The sequence below is a fragment of the Lissotriton helveticus genome, chromosome 10, assembly GCF_964261635.1.
Source record: "Lissotriton helveticus chromosome 10, aLisHel1.1, whole genome shotgun sequence".
NCBI classification, from domain to species: Eukaryota; Metazoa; Chordata; class Amphibia; order Caudata; family Salamandridae; genus Lissotriton; species Lissotriton helveticus.
In genome coordinates, this window is record NC_136071.1 from 985,840,086 (window position 1) to 985,866,801 (window position 26,716).

Genomic DNA, 26,716 nt, shown 5'->3' on the forward strand with positions numbered 1-26,716 from the left:
TTATTATTTTCCCTTTTACATTTGTTTCCTATTTGTGCAGAGAATACTAATATGAGAAGGCTTGCAAATAATTCAATTCTCATTTTAATAATTTGCAGAACATTTGTGGCAGAGTTCTAGTTAAATGTGCAGGGCTAATGTATTCCATTGCTATGCAAGACAATGATTATATCGTCTAAATTATGAAAATACCATACACTCGGACATTATGATGAAAATACTGCGTTATCATTGCTTTTATCAAGAAAACCAGAACGTTCGTTAAAGGACCCTCGAACGTCTTATTGGTGAGTCGATGAAAAAAAAAAACTCACATTTGATTTTTCAATTAACCTTTCCTTCCTACTCCCGGCAGCCAAGTAAACACTTTGCGCATTCCTGCAAGCGTGGTAATCTCCGACGAAGAGAGACAAGAGTAACTCTAACCTCGTATGAAGGCGGGGCAGCAGGTTCCTCGCAGCGACAACCGGAAACAATTGCGAGTGTGCTTAAATCTGCAAAAAAACAGAAAAGAACAATTAATAGGTGGAAGCGTGTAATTGTGAAATGCATAAAGATGACGCTATATGTACAACTTAATGTAGGGTTCATAGTGAACCTAGAAGTGAAATAATGTATCACGAGCAGGTTTAAATATACCGAACTCTTTAGGTGCACTGTAACACCCACCTATGTAAAGGCAATACTCTGTTATTTCCTACCACAAACTAAAGTTAGGATCACGTCAGTTGGGTTATCTACACATGCTTGTTACCTTGCAGCATTCCAAGAGATCGTCTCTCTCTCTCTTGACCATTGTTCGATATGTACGTTTGACCTTTGCCACAGCTTGTAGACCAATACGAAATGGAGGTTCAAAGGTACTTGGATGACACCTAGATTCACATTCACTTCTTTCGGAGCAAGCACAGATAATCCTACCAACAGCACCTCTAGCTTGGATGAAGAAGAGTGCCCTAGCAAAAGGAGGCAAAACTGAAATTCTGTGTCTGATAGGCTGAGTTGCTCCGTCTACCTCTTGGCATGCCTCGATATTTAGGATGCCCAGTCAACTCAATAAAAGTCAGGAACCTAGCGAAACATGTTTACTCTGAACCCTTAACCCTAACCAACAAAGTTTTTATAGGTAGAACCCCACACTCAATGAATCAATTTTACTCATGCAAACTAATCTCTGGATGAAGCTGAGAAGAGCCACAGTCATACCTCGGCTGGGCAACTACAACATCATTTACACAGGGCTCCCCAAAGCTCATCACCACTCTATTGAGTCAGCAGAACCAAGGAGTCAGACTCTGTTAACATCTCCGCAAATGGGACCACCTCAAGCCTGCTTTGAAAGATCTCCAGTGGATTCTATTAGATGCTACATTCAAATTCTAAGCACTTTGCACCATCCACAAAGCATGCTAGGGCAAAGGACCAAAATATTAACTAAAGTTGGTGGCCCTGGAAAACACCCCAGGCAGAAATCTCTATCTTCGCCTGACCTCCTGATGCCTCAGAAAGCCTTCAAGAGGTCACAATATCCCACTGAGTACAGGGTCACAGAATGTCCTTGGCCCTTCCAGGATTCAATCTCAACTACTTACAAATCATGGAACCTTTAAAGACTTACATTTTCAGACTAGCTTCCTAAGGGAATTCATCATGCATCAAGGGGTGCGATCGCCCTTCCCTATTGTCTCTTCATTTAATTGTTTATTTCGAGCTCCTCGAGTGCTATTGAATATCCCAATGATAGTACAAAGGGCGGTGCGAGACAATCAACACATAAATAAATGTATAACTTAGCCAACCCCTTATTCCCAATAACTGAGGAAGCTAACATTTAGAAAGGGCAAACGTTAAACATTTTTTCTGATTCTTTCTGATTACAATCAAATTTACCTCCCCATCATTCAGACCACTGTCAACTATCCATGACATGCAAGCCAGAGGCACTCTCCCGGTCACCCAAGAACCACTCAGAGGCTATCCCCATCTAGGGAGTAGAGAGGGCCAAAAGCACTTTCAACCAATTTACATACTCTCGTCACGCAGTTCACAAGAAGACATCAACTTTCCATTGTCTTATCCCAAAAAGTCTGCATTAGCATTACTAGTGAGTGACCGTAACAATCTAAGACATAAACATATGCTGCACACATCCTGTGTCTGGGACGGATACAAATGAAACACATTCTTTACAGCAAGTAACATTATTAACATTATAAAAATACGGGTAATGACTAAAACAAATGCTAACAAATCGCAATAAGGAAAAACTTATTTACATGCAAATTATAATAAAATATTTATTTTCCTGACTCCTTGTGTGTGTGTTTTAAAAGAGGGCTAACCATGTGTACTAGGAGTTGAAATTCCCTAAAATGTTTTTTTTCACACCCGAGATCCGCTAATCACCGTTGCGCTCAACGCACCCTGTGAAACTCCATGGGGGAACCGCAGATCCAGCACGACTAAAAAATATATGTTTTGCACTCACTCTTGCTCTCACAGTCACTCACATAACCATAGATATACTGCCACTCCCACTCCTGTGCCCATACAGACACAATCACACCCTTACAGATACTGTCAGACCCATTTAAACCTATACAGACACTCTCACACCCATTCACAAACCCATACAGAGACTCTCACACCCACACTTACACCTATAGACACTTTTACACCCATTCACATACCCATGTAGACACTGTAACACCCATTCAGATATCTTACAGACACTGTTACACCCATTCACAAACCCATATGGAGACTCTCACTCCTACACTTATTTCCATACAGAGACTTTCACACCCATTCACATATCAATAGAGGCTCTCTCACACTTACTCTTCCACCTATTCAGACATAATCACTCACTCAGTCTTACGCACTTTGACACACACTAGGCCTCACTGATATATATATACTAACACAGCCATGGGCACAGTGATGCATTCTCTGACAAAATCACAGATCTACTCATATACACACTGAGACACTCTGGGACTAGCTGATACATACACTGACACACCCATTGCTTCACAAATGCATTCAGTAACACACTCACACACTACTTTACACACGAGGCAACCTAGGATTCCCTAATACATACACTAACACACCCATGAACGCACTAATATATTAATTACCATACTCACACACTCACTCATACACACTCACATCCTAGGACAAACTGATAGATAAATAGATACTTCTACGGATTCACTAATTAATTCAGTAGTACACTCACACATTTCTACATACCCTGAGACCACACTGTGCAACTCAGTAATATGTACACTAGCAGACACATAAACACACCGATGTATTAACGGGAGAAAGCGTTAACAACGCTGTCAGTGCCACTCTGGGCCTCACTCATACATACACTTATACACCCATGGACACACTAATCCCTTTATTAACACATTCACACAGTTACACATACACCCTCAGACACCTTAGGAATCACTAATAATTACACTCATGTATTCACTGAGATAGTCACGCACTCACTCATATGCACACCGAGACACCCTTGAACTCACTCATACATACACTGACACACCCATGAACACACTGATGCATTCACTGTGATACTCATGCACTCACTCGCATAATGAGACACAATGAGACACTCTGACCTTCTCTCATACATACATTACCACACACTGGCACACACTGATACATTCGGTAAAACAATCATGCTCACTTATACGCTGTATTTACGAAAGATGAATACGTGCAGAACAAAGCTCTTATTGGATGTTGTAGTTTTAAATAGGATTTTTTTTTATATTATTCTTTATATTTTTTCAAGTTATAAAACTAAAGAGCCGATCAGAACATGGTACAAAACTACAAGGACTAGAAAGAAAACAAGTGTTTTCAATCTTAAAAATTATACCACAAAATTCTGGATGATGTGATTCCCCGTCCCCCAAAGACATTAACAGGGATGAGAGTTCACTGCCTACAAATATTCAGTAATAGACGTGGTGTTCAAACCCACTGGCATATGGCAGCGTAAACAGTGGGTGGTCATATGACCCAAATTAGGACAGGCATTTGCACTGTGATTGTAGCTGAAGCTCCATGTGCAGTTGATGTAGATATGTAACCACAAGCAATAGCTAACTTTTCATGCATTATTCGGTGGTATGCCTTCTCATGAACTGTCTTCAAATGCTTCCACATAGAAGACATGCTGTGACTGTATTTCTGTGATGTTCCGCGGTATAGCTCATTGCAGCAGATAGTACACTTTACTATCTTTTTTTTAAAAGTACCTTTATTGAGCTTTTCATAAAAGTGACAAACTCCCCAACCCAACAAGGTCACACAAGACTCAATTATCTTTCAATTGTGTTCTTATAGCAATCAGTTTCAGACATTGTGTTCACTCCTTGTAACATGTTTTTCAGCTGCTATGATCTACCCCATTAGTCAGATGTTCAGTCGTGATCTGATGGCCATGTTTAGTCAGAACCATTGCATTATTACCAGAGACTCTCTTCGGGTCACGTCAACCACTGGTGGGGAGAAGAGAGCCCGCAGTTCACCCTCACCACAACCCCCCCCCTCCCGTCTACGATAGGATACAATGTATCCCTAAGGCCTTTCTGTCTGGGGCATCAGGTCCCAGTAATTTGTTAGCAGTTCCTAACACGAGGAACATCTGCTAGCCAGGCCTGTGTCGTCGAGTCGGTTTCCTTCCCCAATGGATCGCCACCCAGAGTTTTGCCAGTAAGAGTAGCATGGCTGTCAATCGTCTGCATACCAAAGCGACCCCCCCCACACAAATCCTAGCAATCAGGTGACTGGGTGCCACAGGAAAGTCTCCCCCATGATGGCCCCTATCATATTGCATATTTTCCACCAGTTAGCTGCCACTCTGGAGCTGGACCACGCCAAATGTGAAAAAGTGGCTTCCCAGTTCCCACACCGCAAACAACTTGAATCAGCAGCCAATCTCATTTTGTGTAGCTGCATCAGTGTATGATAGGTTCTATGTAAGTAATTAAAATGTATTAGTGGTAGTCTGTAGTATGGGGATAGATTTTTCATTTGGGCACAGCAGAAGTACCATTGCGCCTTGGTGATTATTATTTCTAGGTCTCTTTCCCATGCTATCCAGACCCCAGATGTGTCAGTCACCGTCTCGTTCTTCGTCAATAGGTACATTTGAGTGATATAGCTATCAGCTGTTTCTATTTTTCTTTCTCATCCTCCTCGTAGGCTGTTCTCCACCTTCTTTCCTGCGTCTTGCAATTTTGCTTGCATTGCCTTAGTTCTAATGAGAAACAAGGGGTGGAATGTATTTTTCTATTTATTTAGCAGTTTAGGCAGGGGCCACTTGATTAGATGCCATTTCCAGCCAATTATTGTATTCTTTTGCTGGAACCTCCAGGTCATTTTTTAAGACTAAAGCAGTATTCTCAAGTATTTTACTAATATGGTCTGGTTGTACATTCCGACAGTATCTTGAAAGAATTACAGACAGCTATTATTTCCTGTTCAGTTTAGTTTGTGGAAGAAGCAGATCAAAAGAGACTGCTTTATGATCATACCATGCTATCGGAGAAGTTTTTATATTGACTAAATTAGGATTATTAGTAAAAATCCCGTCTAAGGTATGGCCTGCCAAGCGTGTTGGTTCTTGAACAATTTGTTCTAGGCCTAGCGCCGCGAAAGTTTGCAAAAGAGTGGCAATTTTGGGGTCAGTGCTCATCTCTAAATGATATTTTAAGTCTCCCATAACAGTATAGTTTGTTTCCAGGATGAAGTTTTCCTCAAAACAGAAGCTATTTCTGCAGAAAATCTTTTTGGGGACTAGGTGGTCAGTATAAAACTATGCCTTTGAAAGATTGTTGCTTGTTAATTTTTATCGAGAAAGATATAATTTCGCCGAAAGAGGCTAACGAGGGTTTGCAGCTAGATATAAGATCTTCTCTAGTAATAACTGCAACTCCGCCTCCACGCTTATGTTCGATGTCACATCTGTAAATGTTGAAACCCTGTGGTAACGCAGCCTGTTTGTCTATATCACAGGCAGCGTCAGCCCAAGTTTCTGTAAGAAAAACCAGTGAGGGTCAATACGTTTCCATAAATAAATGGAATTCACAGCTGTGCTTTATTAGGGATCTAGTGTTTAACAGTACACAAGATAGCATGTTTGTTATTTTTTGGCCTCCATATTTAACATTTTATTTTCTTGTTTATCATGGTTTTGTTTCTTATTGTTTTACTAATATGAGTGGATGCTCGTTTATGTTGATGGAGATTGATCTCGGTGAAGAAAATACTGGGTTCAGCCATTACCCTTAGGGTGCACGATGGGCACTGCCTAACTGAATTGACCATTAAGCAGGAGCAGTCTATATTCATACAGGTTTCCCTTTTGCCTTTATTCAGTGCTAATAAAGTATCTCGACTGAGATGTCCTGGGGAAAAATGCCTGGGTTTTCGGGCCCCGGGCCTGGTCCAGGCACGGACGGGCGCAGAAGGACTTGCCTTAGGTGTGCCTTCGGCGAGCCAGCGGGGTGCCCGCTGTGCGCGCCCATTGGGCGCCTGGATTTCAATCGATTTTTAAACGAATTCCCCGGAAGTGTGGAGATAACAAAAACTAGACCGCTAAACCAGTCTAAGAATGGCATACAAAAGGAAGCACAGTATATAAATGATCTCTCCGCACAATCAGGTAGACACCTGCGGGGGACCGGAGAGGTAGGAATTAAGCAGTAAAAACAACTATCTGTTGTGTCCACTTTTTAAAATAAATCTAACAGTGAATAATTCTTTAATGATCATATGATCAGGGCACTAGCAACCGCTAAACATACAAAGCAGCGCCTTACTTGCACAGGAGTCTGCTCTATAAATCAGATCAAGCAGATGGCAATTAATGAGTGGGAAGGAAGAATATTGCTCAATCAAGGTATAAGGGTTCCCCTTCACACATTTTGACCAAAGTTTAGGTTTATTGACTGTGGATCACAAGTTGGTATACCATTGTGCCCAGAAGCAGATGCTTCCATTCAATATTCACAGACAAAATGTTTGCATAAAGAAAATGGGACACAAGCTGGTAAATCCCCAATTTAAGAAGCTTTCTAGATCAGTTAAGAAGTAGCAGAATGAGAAAAGTCATATTCACTTAGTTAAAAATCTTTTCAATTTACTTACCCCGAATGCAGCTGCACCTTGTTCCCTCAGTGAAGGCCTGATATGCTAGGTCAGATGCTTTTCCCAACTTCAGAATTAAACAATTTGTCTAAGTGAGTTCAGCTGACACATCTGTGCCTTCTCAGTCTAAAGAGAAAGCCAAAGTAAAAAAAAACCTTGTCTGCAGAAAAAGAGTAAACTGAGAATTTAAAAAAAGGGTAAAAAAAAGCCTCAATTTTCAAGAAGTTGATGGTTCTGTCTCGAAGGTGGTTCCAGCAAATAAATCTGTCAATGTTAATATTAATGTTTAAAGGGATACTGGTGGTCTCCCCCCAAAGAATGATCTGCCTTATATGGATTTCTTGGCTGGAAGAGAGGTTGATGTATCTGCAGCTGCTTTACCCCCTTTTAAACCCTTAATGAAGCGGCTGAACCCTTTCTTGTTGTTAAGAATTTGAGGATGATTTAAAGCATTGATATTTCTCGTCTCCTCAGTGTATTCACCATTGGTGATTAAAGCAAGGGATTTGTTTCAATCTAAAGTTGTTGCAGATTTGGTCCTGCAAAATAACAATTATCTATAATGTAGAAGGAATGACGTACTACCTGTACTGTGAGAAAACTAGCTTTATCAACAACAACATAAAAATTTGAGTCGCTCTTTCTCTGAGTGCTTTGAAAGAGATCTCTGGTGAACATTGAAAACTATTACAGGAATATGTAGTGAGTGGAAGGAGACTTGTGGTCAATCGTGGTATGATGGGATCCCGGTCTTGCCCTTCAATAACGGAGGATGATTGTACAGAATTGTCTGGCCAGTGCATTTAATTGTGCTTGTACATCGGGCTCATTCTTTAAATCTGAAAGCTAATAATAATATTGGTTTTCTGGAAGGCAGCTGGTTTAATGAACAAACCGGAGAAATTGGAATTTATATATATTCTAAAAGCTGATTTAATCTGCATCCAGGGAGCTTGGTGCTCCTCAGATTTTGTGTGTGATGTGTATTAAGTTGTAATACCACTCCATCTAAGAAAGGGCATGCAAAGTGAGGGATAGTTATTCTTTCAAACAATAATATTAAAAGGAAGTGTTATACTTTTATTCTTCCAATATTTTCAGGCAGTAACAATCTTTCCATCCTTGTATGAGAGAATGAGGGATCCTATATTAATTGTACAATATTATATGTCCCTAAAGTCACATTATAATAAACTGCTATTTGACATTTTTGCATTTATAAGTGAGGTTATGGATAAGGGGGCGTGAACTCCAGGTTATTTCAATTAGAGACTTCAATTGTAAGGTCACCAACGATTCTATCAGCATGTTCACTGATGTTGAAAAAGAAGAAGCACTACACATACACCCAATCCATTTGCCATCAAATGCGAGAACAGATAAGAATGGACAAATACTTATTGGCTTACTGAGAAAGAATGATTGTGTGATCGTAAATGGCAGATTTGCTCATGATTCTCCTGCCCAATATAGCCTTAAATCTCTGTTGAGCTCCTCCATAATTATAATAATAGCTTATTGCCTCCTATACACTTAAATTATTTTATTTGACATGAAAATTATAGCTAGCCTGTTTAGTGACCATAGACCTTTAGTTTTTTCTCTAGAGGTCAGTATGTCCCCAGAGGCCTCATGGAAAATTGACAGACCCAAATCGAAGCTTAATAAGAACTCTGGTGGAACGTAATGATCCCTCATCAAGATTTCTAACATAAAAGGGATATTGAAAAGGGTATTTAATAACTTAAGCTTCTGGAAAGCTAATGTTTTTAAGCTTCTTTTGACAATTCATGAAGCAAATTATCAATAATGATTCTCAGATATATACCAACTCTTCTTGTAAATTGTTATGTTATCTCTTTGAGCAAAGAAATAAATAGATCGGTTAAAGAATCTAGTTTTTCTCTTTCTCAAAGGAAAGAGATTAACTATTATCACTATGGAAAAGGAGAATACGTTGTTTAAAGATTGGTATAGAAAAAGCAGAATTGAGATCGTAAACGGATTGATCTAAGAGAAGCTGCAAACAGGAAAAACCTTTTGCGAGATTATTGCAGACTGTTGTGTGTCAAGACTGAGATCCTGCCCCTCCCCCATTAGTGAGAACATACGGTGCAGTTCTATTTTGGAATGATATGTGGACAGCCCAGGGGCTGAATCCTATATTTAAAATCACCCAGCAGTCCTCAAGTTGGTAACAGCTAGTTATCGACCTCTCTTTGTGGGCGAGATTAAGGCTTCAATCCACAAAATTCAGACTTCCATTAAAATGGGTCCAGACGAAGTCCCGAATGTGGTCCTAAAAAAAGAAGTTAAACTTTGGGAAATGATGGGTCTTCCAATACTATTATATTAACTCTGTTAAGTTCTCCTCATCAAACAGAAGTGCCATTTTCCCACTACATAAAAAATTGACAGTAATTTGCCTGCCAACTACCGACAAATTGCACTACTAGATGCTGTAGGCATGGTTTTCAGCAGGTCCCTTTTAGATCAACTTAACATCTGGGCTGAGAATAATATGATTATTCCATTAGAACAATCGGACTTTAGGATAAATCATGGCACGTTAGATAACCTTGCAGCTTTGCAACTTATCAATGAAAAATATGTGTCCATTAGGGACACCCCAGTTTCTGCTGCTTTCATTGACTTTTCCACAGTTTTTGATAACATGGATCATCCGATTCTGTGAAAATAAATTATCTAATTTCGGCATGTCCAGGGCCTTATTGCATCAAATTCGTGCCCTAGATTCTACAACCTGTTGTCAAGATCTGTTAGGTGAGGATCAGGGACGATCAGCAAGTTTCTCAGCAAAAAATGGCTTGAAGCAGGGGTGTCTGATAGGACTGTTGCTATTCTCTCTGCATACATTTGATTTGCCTAGTTTTGAAAGGATAGGGTTTCCCTCCAAGTACCGGGGGCAGCCCAGTCTCCTATTTATTACATGCAGACAATATCATAATCCTCGATTTAACCCCCTAAGGCCTAACTAGCCATTTGGCTGCGTTATAACAGTATTCTGTTTTTTACAATTGAAAACCAACTCTTCAAAAAATTAAATCTTATGCTTTAAGGGTAAAATAGCATATAATAAGTCTAACTATTCCAGGTAGCTTGGCTCCCAAAAATTAGAAATGATTAGATATTATACATTTTTGGGAAAAATCCTGTGCAGCACAATAAATGATTCAGAACACATTTCAAATAATGTCACTAAGGCACAATCACAGGTCAAGGGGTTGGGTGCATTTTACAAAGCTGGGACATTTTTTTCCATCTTTTATCTGTGTAAAAGTCTAAAATACTACCCACTTTACTTTATGCAGGGGAGCTGATTAATGTGGCAAAATGGGGCTTTTTAGATAAGACTGGAAGGCCAATATTAAGGAGATTATCAACATGCAACACACTAGTGGCTACTGCAGCTGTAAAATTAGAATTTGGGATTAAAAGTTCATTAGCCCGAGCTTGGCAGGAGAGGTGCAATGGGCTCATTGCCTCTTGAGAAGTGATAGGGATTCCCTGAGTAATTTCATGCGCAAGGAAATTTGTAAAATGAAGAAAGAAAAATCTATGCTCTCAAGTGTTTTTTTGAACTACATTAGAGCAAGCACCTTGACTTGTAACCAAAATCTGGTATCATCCATTTCACCATATTTGGCATAGGATATGGCAGATTGGTTCAGATATTTCTGTACATTAATGCCTTTAAATATCTTACCACTAAATGTATTAACGCCTACATGTTATGGATCACCAACCATATGTAATCTTTGTCAACATGGAGTTCAGGATCTAAAATATATATTATTTGTCAGTCTAGTCTTGCTCTGTTATATCGTCACAAGATGTTAAGACACCTTTTCTTAAAATTTTCTGTTCGAACAACTGCAGAAGCCTTACATTTATTGTTCAGTCCTCCAAATTAAATGTTTTGTATTCAAGTTTCTAACTTTGTACAATGTTTTTAAAAATGTGTACTGGAACTTCAGTGTTTTTGAATATGTATCTGAATGTACTGCAGGGCGTTATCCATTTAATTGCTTTATTGTGTTAAAATTATGGGGCCTACTTTTTTTAATCTTTTGCATTCTCTTGTTTTATGTGGGTGTCTTCGGATTTCCAAATCATGAAAAAAAAATTGACTTTGATTTCTGATATCAAATGAAAGTATTTATTTGTTGGATAGCTCAAAGTTTCATCAAATAGTTTGGTCTAATGAACATTTTCTTGAATTACCTAAAAATAGTTGAATAATTATGCAGACATGTGTTAAACTCTGCTACTAATGGAGTAGCCCAAGCTAGATGAGCTGCAGAAAGACACCTAGAAAATTATCCAAACTTTGAGTGATCATAGGCAAATTGAGCAGAACAAAAGGCAAAATGAAATGGAAGCAAATCTGAAATTTGGTTGGATTTCCAAAGAAACAAAGAGTACTTGGAGTGGCTGCAGAAAAATATTGAACGGCCAATATAATCCCAAGTGTTCTTGTTTGTTGGAGTTCTTGATAATGCTGCAGTACTTTCTCTGTCAGTTCATGTTATGGATTCGTTTCTGATCTTGAATTTAAGAGTCATTGACATCACAATCTGCCAATTGGTGGACATAATAGTAAAAACGTATTCCATTGTTGAGGTTGACAGAAGGAAGAGTGGCTCCTTCCTGTAGCCAATGCATTGCTTAACTCTTCTAAATATTATTTGGAAGCAACAGGTGTCTGGATGGCCACTAAGTTAAAATGAAATAGCCAAGATGCTTACAAAAAATAAGCTATACTTCGCTCACAAGGCCTGGCAAGGCCAAAACTGTTCTGGAGTTGCTTGTGTTCCCATCTGGGGGGATGCAACTGGCAGTGTGGGATGGACAGTTCCGATGGACATTTCTGATGAAGAGGGAGATCAGTAGTGATTTGACTGAGGAGGGCCACTTCCTGTAGTGGAGCAGTGAGCGAAAAACAGCAGGCAGGAATGGTACCCTGAACTATTGCCAGTGATGTAGACCATTTGCATGGTGAAGATAATTGTAATTCCTTATATAGGAGAAAAACAGGAAGTGAGAGAAGAAGAAGAAGCATGAAGTGACATACTGGAAGTTAATCAGAAGTGATTGATTTAGAACAGGATTGTTGCAATGTTTGTTTCTGATGACCAGAGCACTGGGAAAGGAGCCATCAAGTAATTAGTCCATGGATCGGAAATAGTATCAGTAATGGTGTTGGAAGATGTGAGGTATGTGATATACTATAGAGACAGGGTTAGAGGTAAAAGATACCTGATTTTCCCTAGGTCCTGTGAAGGTTGGACCTGCTGAAGTGCACTTAGAGAGCTAACACTGTGGATTCCTTGTAAACCTGGTATGAACAGTCTTAGCATGATACTGAACACCTGTATGTCTAGGGAGTGCGCTCACTAAAGAATCTCTTCACCAACTGCACTTTGTAGTACGTTTAGTAGTACTACAATAATACGACTTACATACTACATAATGGTATACAAAAATCTACATGCAGAGATATCCATCTCGGCCACTATGTTTTTTCAAAATGAAGAGCTCCATCTGATTTGCTGAGATCTCCATACATGTATGGCTATGTTTTAGTAGTATATGTGAAAGGGGCAGGAGGGGTGGCTAGAAAATGTTAAATGTTAACCTTTAAATGGGAAGGGTTTAGTTAGGAGTAAGGAGGTGTTTAGTGAGGGACAGAGACCCACGCACAAAAGGGTAAACTCATTGCTATTCACACACTGCACTTCTAAAACTCCTACAGCCAAAAAGATCCCCAATGTACTCAGACCCAGAGTAAGTATAGCACTACAGATGGTCAACCACTGAAACTGCACCACCTGTCCATATGAAATAATTGAGGGTCTCAAAATAAACATCCACAAAAAATAATGTTAAAATATATGTATACAATTTATTTCATGTAAAACAGTTACACATAATTAAAAAATAATTTTTTCACTGTATTTACCTTTGTGAATAGGTATCAAATTGAGATCTGCTATAAAGGATCTGTGGTTGCTGCTACGGAGATGGATAGCCCCAGGCCATGAGACCACCAGGGCTGAGAGAAAGGCAGGCACAGAGCCCTTTTGGTTGCCAAGAGCAAGAAGCAGAGGTGCAAAGGCTGTGTGGAAGGATGAAGAATTTCCTGGCTAGAAAGCCCACTAGCTGCTGATTACTGTGTCTTTGGGAGGCCCACTAGAGCAGAACATTCCAAACGCTATTGAAATGTGTCGAGCAGGGACAATGGAATATCAAATTGAAGTTAACACTGATGTGTATCGATTTCCCACATTGTTGCATCTGGGGAGCCAAGTGCCACAAAAGCCTTACTGCCACATAGCCTTGCAGAACGCTTTCCCTTTGCATTGGGCCAATTCCAGATCACTTGCATTCTCCTCTGTATGGCGACCTCACATGAGCTCCTCTTTGGCCGATGTAGGGCAAGCAATATAGAGAGAGCAGGCAAAATACATAAGTACGCCTGGTTGTATCACAGGAGTGGTTTTACTTGAACATTTAGTCCATGGAAGACAGTGATAGAAATTAGAATGGATTTTCTGATTCTTTGCCAAACTGTTGCAACACTTTTGGGCATGGCATGACTATTTTATAGGGCCGGCCCTGATCCATATGGTGCAATTTTAAATCCTCAAGAGCGCTAATGCTAACCCTTCTCTAACCTTGCCATCTATCAGAGCTGGACTGACCCACCGAAGTCCACGTGTGGTGTCCGGGTGTGTTGCTGGGGTCCTGTCAGCCATGTTCCTACTTGCAGCACATCTAAATTAACAATGCAAAAACAAATGGTTTAAAGGCTGAATTAAGCATGCTTTAAAACCAGTTTGTTTTGTATTGTTCATTTAGAAGCAATGTAAATAAATGTAAATGTCTAGTATTTGTAAAGTGCACAGCTACCTCCAGAGAGGTGGGTTTTATGTTTGATTTGTGCATTCCGGGTAGGTGGGCGGGCTTCTCTGCTCTTTGAGCAGGGCAGGGGAGGAGTGGTTTCCCCACCCCAAAGTGCACAAAGCCTGTGTGGTCAGCTCTCCCAGGCCGCCCAAACTAGTCTTGCACACTCTGCTCTTCTCCAAGCAGGTGCCTGCATGGAGAACATGGCCAACCCATTAGTCCCTGGCTGGGCAGTGTTGTGATTGGCTTAGGGGAGGGAGCCTGGTTGCCTACTTCCTGCTCCTGTTGGAGACAGGAGAGCAGGAGCCAAGAAGACGCGGGCCACTACTAACAATAAACTTTATGAGATATTCAAAATATCTCCAGATTTCTAGGAAGAGGTCCGTCTGCTTCTTCCACAGCAGAAAATGTAAGGACATATGGTTTGTCAGTCAGAGGCAGAGGTGGCCCCACCATCAGGGCAGAGGAGCTTCACCTCCTCCGCTGCCAACGCTGCAAATGTGAAAAAATAAAATGATAATACATTTAATTTATTACCATTTTATATTTTCCTTTTCGTAGCCTGAGCTGTGTTTGGGGATGGGACCACTGCTGTTGACTAGAAACAGGGGAGTGATGCTCCCTCCACCATTTTATAGTGTGCATGTCATTTTGTCTGGCTGTTTAGCAACAGCCAGTCTGACATGCACACTATAAACCACTCCACTCACCGGTCTTAGATAGCTGGGTGAAGAGCAAACACAGGCCTCCAGTGCCTACAGGAGCATTGAGGCAGCCCGCTCAAGCAAATCCTGGTGCTGCTCTCATGCTAATGAACATTTTCAGCAGCATGAGAGCAGCATCTGGATTGGTGTGGTGTATTGAATTGCTGCAGATGCAGAGGGGCGAGCCTACGGAGTGGGTAAGGTAAGTACATTTTTATTTTTTATTAATAATTAGAGTTAGCTGATGTTCCTGATAGCTGGGGATGAGACATAAGTATCTTGTTTATTTTTAGACAGTCAATGTATAGGTAGATGTGTTTTGGGCCTAGTTTCTAGTTACGACTTCTGCACAATTTGGGGCCTTGTAAAGTTGACGGAATTGTGTGTTTGGTTGCCTCACCAAATATTTGGGGTACCAGTCGCCCCTGGTTAGAGGTAGTATTTGTGTAATTTAGCCCCAAATCTAACCAGAGTGATACATTGAAAACAGTGGTAGTTATAACTGTGTAGCTCTTTGTTATGAGTTGGTGAGATTATTCCGACAATACGTGCTAGAAACAACAAGTAGCAATAGCAATACAATAACAGTTAGATGGACAGAGGCCATATCGTGGTGGGGATGCCACAGGTACTATGAGGTTGAAAAGATCAAAGTTTATAATAACCACACACCATAGTCCAGTGAGCCAGCATTACTCATTGCCATCTCCCTGATGTCCATTCTCAGTGAGTTGAACTCTAAAGTATATTGAAAGATTGTGATGATAGGAGCTGGCTCCAAAGAAATCTCCACAACTAGTTTTAGTGATTTCTAAAGCTAAGAATATTGAGTGTTTGTTGGACCTTTGGGAAACCTACTCATTATCCAGAGGCACACTGATGGTAATTAAAATTTCACTGACTGTCTATTTCAAGATTTACAAAATGCTGCTGAGGGGGTTTTGTCCAAAAAATTGCATAAACATATTTAGGGGCGTGCTTTAAAGAAATATATTCATCCCTCTCTACACACCAGTTGGCATGATTTGTGCCAAGCCACACTCAGTCCTATCAGCTTGTTTGTAACCAGGATGAGGGCCATTGTGCCTAATAATATGAAACCACATTAGGAGTGAGAAAATACAATGTAGGCACCAACCCATAGTGCAAGCCAATCATGAAGGTAGAGGTGAGGAACACAGGGGGGGCACATTTTGGATTACCCTTTACAACCCCATGATTTTGTTGGGGGTCAAAAAGTGAACAATGTCGGTACTGCTACCCCCTGAAAATGTAATAAATGCACATTTATAGGCATGTGTAGTGCAATGACAGAAACTAGATCACATCGATAAATGTTCAGGCGGAAGCAATTTGTTATACATATAGTAGTCTTTTATATTATTGTATAAGATTAAATAAAATCATTATAAATAAGTACTAAGCAAGTATGCAGAAATGAAATAGTATTGTACATAGTTAAATTAAATGCAGAAAAGGTTTACTCTAGTCAAATATTTTTTCTTTCCAGCCAAATGTAGCAGCAAAGACGAGGAGGTTATATTGTATTGTATCTTTCCAAATATAGGTATATGCATCTAGCTATAGTCCAATATGTATTTTAATTATCACAGTAATAGTTTTGTTAAATGAAAATAATGCTAGGTCAAGTCATACGAGATATTTTGTTTTTAAGAACAGCTTGCAAAACTTTGTACCTTATTTCTTTTAACATTTAGAGCATCATAACGATGCTTAGCCAATTTAAAGGCCATCCATATCTAACATATGAGAGAGCTAATACATTATGTTAAGGGTGGCTATAGCATCACATTTTATCAAGTGGGGATAATTGAGATCAGATCTCATCTCACCTGGTAAAAATGTTGGGACTTTGGCCATGTGAGGATCTCTAGTTGAGGCGTTACAGTCTTTCACACAAATGTGCCTGAATAAGCTAAATTCGAAATATTAGATTTAAGCCCTTGAAGGTTGTTGTACAAAATCAATTCCCTATTTAAAATGTGCTAACTTCATCTGCAGAGCTCGTTAAAAGGCTGTAACCTGCATGCCCTTTTACTAAATAAAAAAAAGTCAGGAAAATAAAAAGTATGCTCTTCTTTGAAAAAGAAAATTGACAAATATTAAATATGTTTAAATGACTGGGAAGACACATTTATTGTAGCTCGAATAGTTACTTAAACATGGCACGTTTATAAAGGTTAACAATATAGTATGAAATAAAATTAAAAAACAAATACTTGGGTACCTTATAATTCATTGCCAACTGAGTTTGCAGAGTTCAGCATTAATTAGTTGGATTTGCATTTTCCTAGACATTCTTGAGCAAGTGATGAAGGGTGCACGTCGCAGTGAGGGGGCTGCATATATAAACGAACTTGTGCAGTTTTGAATATATATCACATTGAAAGCGGGCTGATTTTAAGCGGTGTTTGTTTGCCCTCGCTATCTAAAGCTAGAGCCTCATTTATGATCAGACACTCACCATTAAATACTGAAACAAGTATTGACTTTTTAAATGTGAAACATTTTGTCTAAAATCGATGCCCATTTTCCTACACCATCAAATGCAACAAATGTTATGTATTAAACGAAATGCCAATACCATGAACGTTTAACTTTCAGTTTACAGTGCAGTTAAAAGGGCACTGAAACCCACTGTAAGACTGCTAGTAGCTCGAGCACTTCAGGCTCTACCCTCAGCATTTTTGTTCACAAACTCTTGAGTCTGGCCCATGGACCTCTTTCAGGGTGCATCCCCAGCATGTTGTCTGCGTGGACAAACTCATTTCGTTGCAAGTATGTCCTCCCCATAAACATTTGAGCTACAGTCTTGTTTTCTATTCTATGGTGTCTCTGAAGCTTTAACCACAGCACCTTCCTTCATTGACATTTGGGATCCAGAGCTGCTGTTTCACAGATAGAGGGAACACATTAATAGCAGCCCTGGGCACAATTTCCATTACACAGCATAATCTTGCATCAATTTGGTAACTTTACTTTACTCTTGTTAACGACATTTCCCAAATTACGCTATTATGTCACATCAGCTAATTGTGCTCCATTTGTGGAAAATAATTAACTCAAGTACACTGGAACACTATGAATGGCCAGAATATGCAAATTGTGGGACACGAGGACATATTTTGTGCTAAAATTTAGCGCTAATTGTCAGGTTTGTATTTTAGCATATTAATACATGATTTTGTATAATTTTTCTTACATTATGTAATTAGGCAAACGCAAGTTACATGAATTTGGCACACTCCTAATTAATAGCATATCTACTCTATAAGCAAATTAGATGTATGCCTAGAATCTTCTACTCAGAGATTCCGGGCTCCATTACCAACACATCTTCATAGATTGTCATTTATTCTCCATTATTGTCTGAAGCTAGTATCTCTTCGCTGCTCTTCATATTATTAGAGAGCAACCAATGGCCTTCCTAAACTCTTCAGTCTTATCCCCAGCAACCTAGAGACTTTTGGATTCATTGTTAAGCTACTTCTGTTTCTATACTTTGGGGCTAAGTCCTCAGCAGCTCTACTTCATAGGTTCCGATTCACTTCTTCATAAACTAAGGCAATTCATCACCAGCGACCCTTCTTCCTAGACTGTTAGATGCCAGGGTCAGCACCTCATAGTATTATGCATTTGGCTTTTAATCCCAGTCAAAGGGCTGTTAGGTAGGTAACAACTCAGGAGATATATTTTTTGTATTAGAAAATCTAGTTACCACAGGGCTTCCCGGTGCTGTTTAGATGTATAATTTTGCAAATTTTCAGTTTATCTTTACTGACAAGAGGAGTTTAACTCACCATGGCAAAGAGGAAAGATTTTCTTAAATTCATTGTTGAGAATAAGGATCTTCTGGGGTAGCTAAGACTTCTCACCTTTTTGAGTCTGAAAGGTAGGTATTTTTTGAAAGTGTATAATCCAATCCACAATTTTTTTGAGACACTGTAGCACCACTGCCTTTTTAGGTGAGACCTCTGTTACCAATTCTTCAAAAAGGTTGACTAAGAAATACTATTGAGACATGGTTGCCATTGGGTTAGCATTGTTCAGGCATAGCTTTCATGTGTTTTCCTTTCTGTGTTGCCATAAGACTTGGGTAATGCAGCTTCAAGCAATCTCTTTGTTAGACTGCAGATGTGACCTGTCGCTCCAAGCCTGAGTTGAAGTGGGCGAATGGTGTCATCATGGTCCCCCAGCCATCCAGAGACCGAGTTCACTGGGGATTCACCCTCAGAGAACTCTCCGACTTCACCTACAGCCCCTGCATCCAGGCCTCCTCTACTACGACTGCTCCCGGTAAGGGAAACCTGACACCTAAAGGTACCCCTGTACCAGCCAGCCCTGGGCCATGGAGAAGAAGACCAAGGGTGTCCCTACATCCCAGAGCATCATGAGGAATGAGCCCCCCCCCCGTTGGTTCATCCCGACTGCCCCCCAGTCAAATCATGTTGCCTCTTTATGCGAAGATTGGTCCCCATTGAATAACATTGGGCATTCAACGCTGTTTTTCTCCCCTGTACCCGGCCGCCCTAGTGCCACTGGTGGTGTTCTGCTAGTGCTGCCTTGGAGCTTGCCAACAACTCACCTTAACTCATGGAGACTGATCCCATAAGTTGGTGTACTGTACCTTAATGCTACTCAAGAGTTGGCTTTGTTCCACATAACCACCATACTCAAACATAAATATACAGCATATCCCTGTGTATGTAAGCATTTATTTAGACTATATATGTGTACCTACATAGGTGTATTGCTTTGTACAAAAGTGTACAGTAATTATGTTTATTAATATATAGCTATTCATAAGTTCTGCTTAACAAATGTACATATTACTTATGTTTATATTCTTCTGTGTTTAACATGTATATAGGCGACTTCATAAATAAGTACATTTTATCATAACTATTTATCTACAATTGCTTCACTATTAAATTACTAAACAATAATTACCCAAAATAACCTTTTCTAGACTCCTCTACCCCTCCATGCATCATCTCATACCTCTTTTACTATTCAGATCTCCCAAACAAGCCTTTCTAAGCGCTTCCCTCTGACTCTTCCCCCTCCTCATCCCGTTTACTCATCACAAACCTCCTCCTACTGCTGAGCTCCAAAACAAAATATTTTCTAGACCCTTTTTTCATCTAAACCTCCACTATCCTTTTCAATCCAACTAACAGACTAACATGCCCACCGCTCAAATTAATTTCACATTTCCCTATACTAATTCAAACATCCTGTTTGGGTACTGGAGTAGCCTCTTACCTACTGAAAAGCGCATGGACACCTCATCAGGGGTAGCTAACGCTATATAAATGCAAACCCTTCCATCTTCTACCCCTCCACTATTCTTTTTCAATCCAAATAACAAACTCAAATGTCCACCACTCAAATTAATTTCATATCTCTCTACACCGATTCACCACTAATCTGTTTTGGGTTCAGGAGTAGTGTGCTACTCGTGGTAAAATCGCTTCAACACCTTGTTAGGTGTAGTAAATGCTATATAAATGCAATTTCAATTACAATTGTTGGGATACCAGTCATAAAGACCGTAGTTGTTTGGCGAAGTTGTTAGTCAGAACGCATCGTTGGATTCAGTGCAATGTCGTGTATGTGTAGCATCACTGGACTCAGTAAGACACAGTGTGCGTGTGGGGGAGTCGGCTCCCTGAAAAAGACAAAACCCTTTACGTCAAATGACGAGAGCACGGGAGCACAGGGTAGTGTCCGCTTACCCTCGGTTAATCCCTCATTGTTATTGCTTATACCAAACGGAGAACATTTATTTTGTAAGGAATTTATAAATCAGTAATTACAGCCATACGGCAGTTGGATAGAAGATCTCCGACAAAGAGCCCCTTCTTAGGGAGCCCGTTGGGGATTGCACCACCGCCCCAACGAGGAGCTGCCCATATGATGAAGCATGACACCTGAAAGGGTGTGTGAGGGCATTATGATCCAACACATGGATCTCCACTACTACCCTCTCTAGGGAATAGTGAGATCCAACCACTTGTCTTCGCCAAACAGCTACGGTTTTTTAAGAGAAACAACATAGAAATACTTTTTGAATTGCTCTCACTGAGGCATCTTCTATGCTGGACCTCCCCACTCTTCCTAAAGTAGGAAATGCCCTCAGTCCCTTCTCCTTGGTTTGATACCAGTCATAAAGCTGGTATCAAACGCATTGGACCTGCAAATTCACTCTGCATGTTCATTTGTTTTACTTTGTGATAACTTAATGAATTTATGGATATTTATGATCACAAAGTAGTCATGCGCACACATATATTTTCTTAAAAATGCAACAAAAATATTGCTTTCAAGTGATCGTGAGAATAGACATGTCATCAGAATAATGGTAATGGAGAGGAGAGGATCTGGAAACAACAACCAAAAGCAAGGATATCAAAGTTTTTGGCAAAGTGTAACATAGGCGTTCACTACATACCACAAAGCCCAATATGCCAAATATGACTCTTGGTCTACAGAAGGATCTCTTTTTACGAATGTTGACTCACAAAAGCACCCGTAGGAAAGGGCTTGCAAGAGACAAGAGGCGGCATTGAGGACAGCTTGATGGCATGCATAAAAAGGTTTGCTACCAAAAAAAGAAGTAGACGCTCCCCTGATTAAATGTTCATGCTAACAGGTTATTCAAAGAAGTAGACAGTAAAGCTTGAAAATGCTGTATCTGCATGAAATATTCATGAAACCATTCAAGCCTCGGGAATAACTCAAATATGGCCCGGTGTTTGACCTGGCTCAAATACGGCCCAGTGTTAGACCTTCCATTTGTTGCTGTTGCCTCATATGTTTTTGCTTGTTATAGATGCTTTGGACACTGTACCACTGCTATTCAGTGTCACAGTGCAAGGTCTCCCTATGGTAAATTGATGCATGGGTTAGTGACTCCCTGATTGGCTGATTTGGTTCACTTGTCAGACCCTACTACAAGTGGACTACGTGTGCCCAGGGCTTGTAAATCAAATGCTGCTGGTGGGCTTGCAGCTCTGATTGTGCCACCTACAGAAGCAGCCTGTAAAGTGTGTTTCAGGTCTGCCATTACAGAGCCTGGATGTATAACATTACAACGCATGCTTTTACATTGCATGCCTTTACAACGCGGTTTTTACGACGCATGCCTTTACAACGCATAGTGCTTTGGGGCGCTGGATAGTGAATTGTTTAATTTACTATTCCAACTCCAGTCCCCGTGGATAGTAGGGAAGGTGTTGGATAGTAAATTAAACCTATTCCCTATCCTAGAGCGCCCCCCAGCGCAATGCGTTGTAACGGTTTGCGTTGTAAAAGTTGCGTCGTAAAGGCACTGCGTGGTAAAAGTTGCGTTGTAAAGGATGTTTCCCCAGAGCCTTTGTGCAGTCTGGTACTGCCAAAACCTCAAAGGGAGCACAGAGGGAAAATTAGGACTGGGTCGCCCTCCACTCAAACTTAGACCATCCAAAAAAGACCCTGTCCAATGGACGACAAAGCGTGTCAGTTACTGCACCAATAGCTCAGTCAGTGTGTCCTGATATCTATTGTGGTACCCTACAGCTTCTGAGGGGACACTTCACTGCACTGCGCCCAAGTTCACGTTAAAAAAGGCCCTACCTGCTTGACAGACACACAGAACAATGGGTACAAGACGTCTGACCAATCTGGGTCAATAACAGAGATCCACACCCACAGTGTTGGACCAACTTCTACCTAGAAAAAATGTGCGAAAAGCAAGTGACACCTCACGGAAACACTACCTACGGGGTAACTGGTATGTGATTTCCAGACAAGCCCCTGTCTCATCATCGGTAGTCACTTGCTTCTCAAAGAAAGAAGCAAAAAGAGTGTCCAAAACAAACAACAAAAATTGTGTGACAAACAGTGGGAAGCAGAAAACATCCGCTAGTGACAAACGCACAACATAAAAAGTGCATAAAACACAGCAACCAATTCCCTTCAACAACTTTATACAGTCTGGTACTGCCACATACACTGGCAAGTGCATCCACTTGCCAGCCCCTAAACCTTCTCTTTTAGGCATATTAGTCACCCCTATGGTAGGCTCAAGAGCAGGGTGCATTGTAGGTAAAAGGTAGGACATGCCCTGATGTGTGTGGCATTTCCTATTAGTTAATTAAAGCCAATTTCGTTTTTCACTATTGCAAGGCTACCTGTTCCCATAGACCAGAATGGGCAGTTTGATTATAACATCTTATAATCCTAACTGACTCAGACAGCTAGATAGAAACTCGAGTTTAGTATGCCTGAACTCAGAATAATAAAATACATCTTTTAGTGAAGTTGGTTTTAACATTCTGTGTTTGAAAATACCACTTTTAGAAAGACGTATTTTCTTGCCTAACTATACACGCCTGCCTCTGCTAGGTTGTGTATTCCTTGTCTGAAGTTTGCGTGACAGACCCCAGAATTTTAGATCACTTCTGAGAAACAAGAAGAACCTTTGCTGAGGAGAGGAACCAGAGAGAAACTGAAGGAGGAGACTATCTCTAAGTTGAGTGCTATTTGGGGGATTGGCCTGCAGTGGTTGCCTGACTGCCAAAGAAAGGAGAAATGAACTTTGTGCTACTTTCATCATCTTGTAGAAGATCTCCAATGGCTTGGAAATTGAGCTTGCCACCTGCTGAAGTCTCAGGGATAACAGACTTCACCAACCAGCTCCCCTGAATTCCCTTGCTGTGAATCTGAAGTGCCTGCTGTTCTGCTGGGCCTTTTGAGAGACTGCGCGTCGCTTGGAGCTGGAAGCGCGACTCCTGGAGAAGAAGCATGTCGCTGGGAGCCGGAAGCGCGACTCACGGAGAAGAAGTGTGTTGCCACCACAGCTGCTGTCATCGCATCACTGAGTAAGGGTGCCGTCACTGCCGCTGTCGCCATCACATCACCGGAAGCGCCACGCATCACCAGAGAAGAGTGTCGCTGTCATAGCAGACGCCGTTGCATCACCAGAGAAGCGTGTCGCAGAGCCTGTCGCGGATCAGAACATTCACCGAGTCGCCGCAAGTCCATTGGGCGTGCATGCATCACCCCTTTGTTGTCGCATCAAGAAGATACCATTTTTGTTGCATTGCAACGGATCATCATTGCATCGCGGTTCTGCGGGTCGCATACCCACAGAAGAGCAGTAAGAAACCGACACATCACCTCCCCGCGTGGAGAAGAACCGATGCATCAGCTCCCCTCTGCTAAGGAACTAACACATCACCGTCCCCTAAACAGCATTTAAGGAACCGACACATCACCTTCCCTGCAACACTTTTGTTTGTATAGCGTTACGCATCCAAAGGTACATTGAACATAAAGTGTTGCATTTACCATCTAAAGTGAACTAAGCTATTTCTACTATTCTAAAGTACAGTATTGTGGATTTCTGTTGTTTGTCGTCTTGTGATGAGCCTATATAAAGAATACTTATTTTTGATATACAACCTGTGTGATGTCTATCTGTAGTGCTGTCATTATATTACTGTATGTGTTCACAAATGCTTAACACACTGCCTCTGAGAAAAGCCTGTCTGCTCGTGCTAAGCTACCAACGGGGGGAGTAGGGGTTATTTTAGAAGTGTAGCCCCTTACCCTGACTAGACGCAAGGGTCCCTATTTGGTCAACGGTACCTACCTCTGCCAACTAGAGACCACCAAATCTAACATTGGTGGTCAGCGGTGAGGATTCTGGACTTGCATTTGTGACTCATATACAGTGATTGGTGAACACTGCTAGTGAGTGCAGATCAAAGGCAACCACATACATTTTGGTAGATTGTTTTTCCTGGGATTTTCTGTTTTTGACAAGAACTGCCACGTTTAGCCACCATGAGTGAAGCAGCATCCATAGCATTTGAGGATGGGCATTGAAGAGGAGAAACTAGAAAGCTACAATGTGAGACAGCTAAAGCACTTTTGCAGGAGATTTCAAATTGCTATGACCGGTCTCACCAAGAAGGATGAGTTCCAAAAGGCGCGGAGGGCCTGGGTGGAAGCAAGGAACACTCCTGAGCATGTGGTTGGGGCTGAAGATACAGAAGGGCCACTGGAAGTGTCATTGGATCCAGGGGGAGGAGAGCACCTTCCCCAGCAGGTAGCAGTGTTTCTGCCAAGGGCCTGTCCCCAGAAGAGCTAGAGGACAGGGAGAAAAATAGGATGCACGAAATGGAATCCGGCCAAGCTCAAGATGGGTGGGAAGTTGGAGTAAGAGAATATGAAATTGGCCCTAGAGGAAAAGAGGATGCAATTGGAGCATGAGAGAAGTTTGAGGGAGTTGGAGTGAAAAGATAGAAACTTAGATTACTCCCTGGCAGCACACCGTCCATGCCTGTGGAAGCAAGGGTGTAAATACCTAAGGATGAAGGTAAAGAATTTTATAAAAATGATGCCATTGGGCAGTGGTTCAAGGCCTATGAGGTAGCCATGTCCTCACACCGGGTCCCTGAGAAGGATTGGGGAGCTGGGTTTGGGGGCAGTTCCTTAGTGAGAGGCGGGAAACCTTGTTAGACTTACCTTCTGAAGTCCACAATTCTTAGCCATATGAAAGGAGCATTGATGTGTAGGTATGGGTTGACTCCTGATCTGTATAGGCAGAGGTTTAAGAATTGCAAAAAGTTGGAGTCAAGCACCTGGGTAGAGTATGTAACTTTTTTTGCAGAGCATTGGATGGTTGGGTGAAGGGTATCAAAGTGAATGATTTTGAGGCGCTCTTTGATTTAATTGCATGGGAGCACTTGTCAAGTAATTGTTTTCCAGCACCTTATTGAAAGCAGGCTGACTAATTCAAGGAAGCTTGCTGAGGAGGCGGACTGCTTGGTGAGCACCCAGGTCCACAAGGGTCACGTGGGAGACTTCACCAAGAGTGGGCAGGGTCCCCGTCAGAAAAGTGGGGGGACAAGGGTAAACAGAGGGAGTTCCAGAAAGGCCCCTAAAGTAATCACCCAGGGAACCAAGGGAAAGGTTCCCAGCCTCCCCCTGAGAGGAAGCCCGGGCCCCGACAGGTAGACTTGTTCAGAGGAGACCCCTGAGGTGCTTCAAGTGTGGTGAAGTGGGCCATAAGTCTATTGATCCCCAGTGCCCACAGTATGGAAAGACAGCACCCCCTGGTGCACCACCCAGGGAGATAGCGAGTGTAGCCCTAGGGGAGGAGATGGATGCCCAAGGTGGGTGGGGGTCCCACAAAGATGATCCTTGTCTCTTTAAGAGACTGTGTGGTGGTCCCCAGGACCCAACTGCCTGATAACACTAAGAAGTACAGGCAGTGGATGACCATCAATGGCCATAGAGTGGAGGCTCTTAGAGACACTTGAGCCAGTGTGGCAGCTGTCAAGTGTCACCTGATGTCTGGAGAGCAGGTGGTGCCCAATGCATTTTACCCAGTTGTTGCAGCTGACAACACAGCGAGCCACTGCAATCAGGTTCCCTTTGAGTGGGGGGTGGTCTCTTGTACTCTTCAAGTAGCTGTGTGGTCAGCTATGCCTGTTGATTGTCTGTTGGATAACGATTTGGAGAGCTCCCCTTGGGTTAAGGTGGAGTGAAGTGCTCATTTGAGAATGTTGGGCCTGCCTGCGTGGGCTTGTGTGACCACACGGTCCATGGCAACCAGTAAGGGTGTTCAAGAGGACTTGGAGCCTGAGTGGGAGGCCCAGGTGCCTGCCTTAATGAGGAGAGGCAGGGGGCACGTGAAACCGGCTCCCGAAGTTCCCACAGTCCAGGAGGAGGCAGACCATGAGGGGGATGCCCTTGAACCTACACGGGAACAGGTAGCTAAACTGGAGGGCCTGCCTAAGCTGACCCATTGGCAGCAGGAAGGACGTCCCTCCAGGGAAGAGTTCTGCGAGGCGCAGAAAAAGTGCCCTTTTCTTGTGGGTTTGCGGCAGCAG

At 41.6% G+C, this 26,716-nt stretch overlaps 1 long non-coding RNA gene across 1 annotated transcript in view; it reads right to left on the minus strand.

Annotated features, from left to right (window-relative positions):
• Positions 1-26,716, minus strand: part of LOC144785579 (uncharacterized) — a 465,667-nt gene that overhangs the window by 253,443 nt on the left and 185,508 nt on the right. The window contains exon 2 of the long non-coding RNA XR_013601972.1: positions 427-494. This is a non-coding gene — a long non-coding RNA (uncharacterized LOC144785579). The remainder of the gene's footprint in view (positions 1-426; positions 495-26,716) is intronic.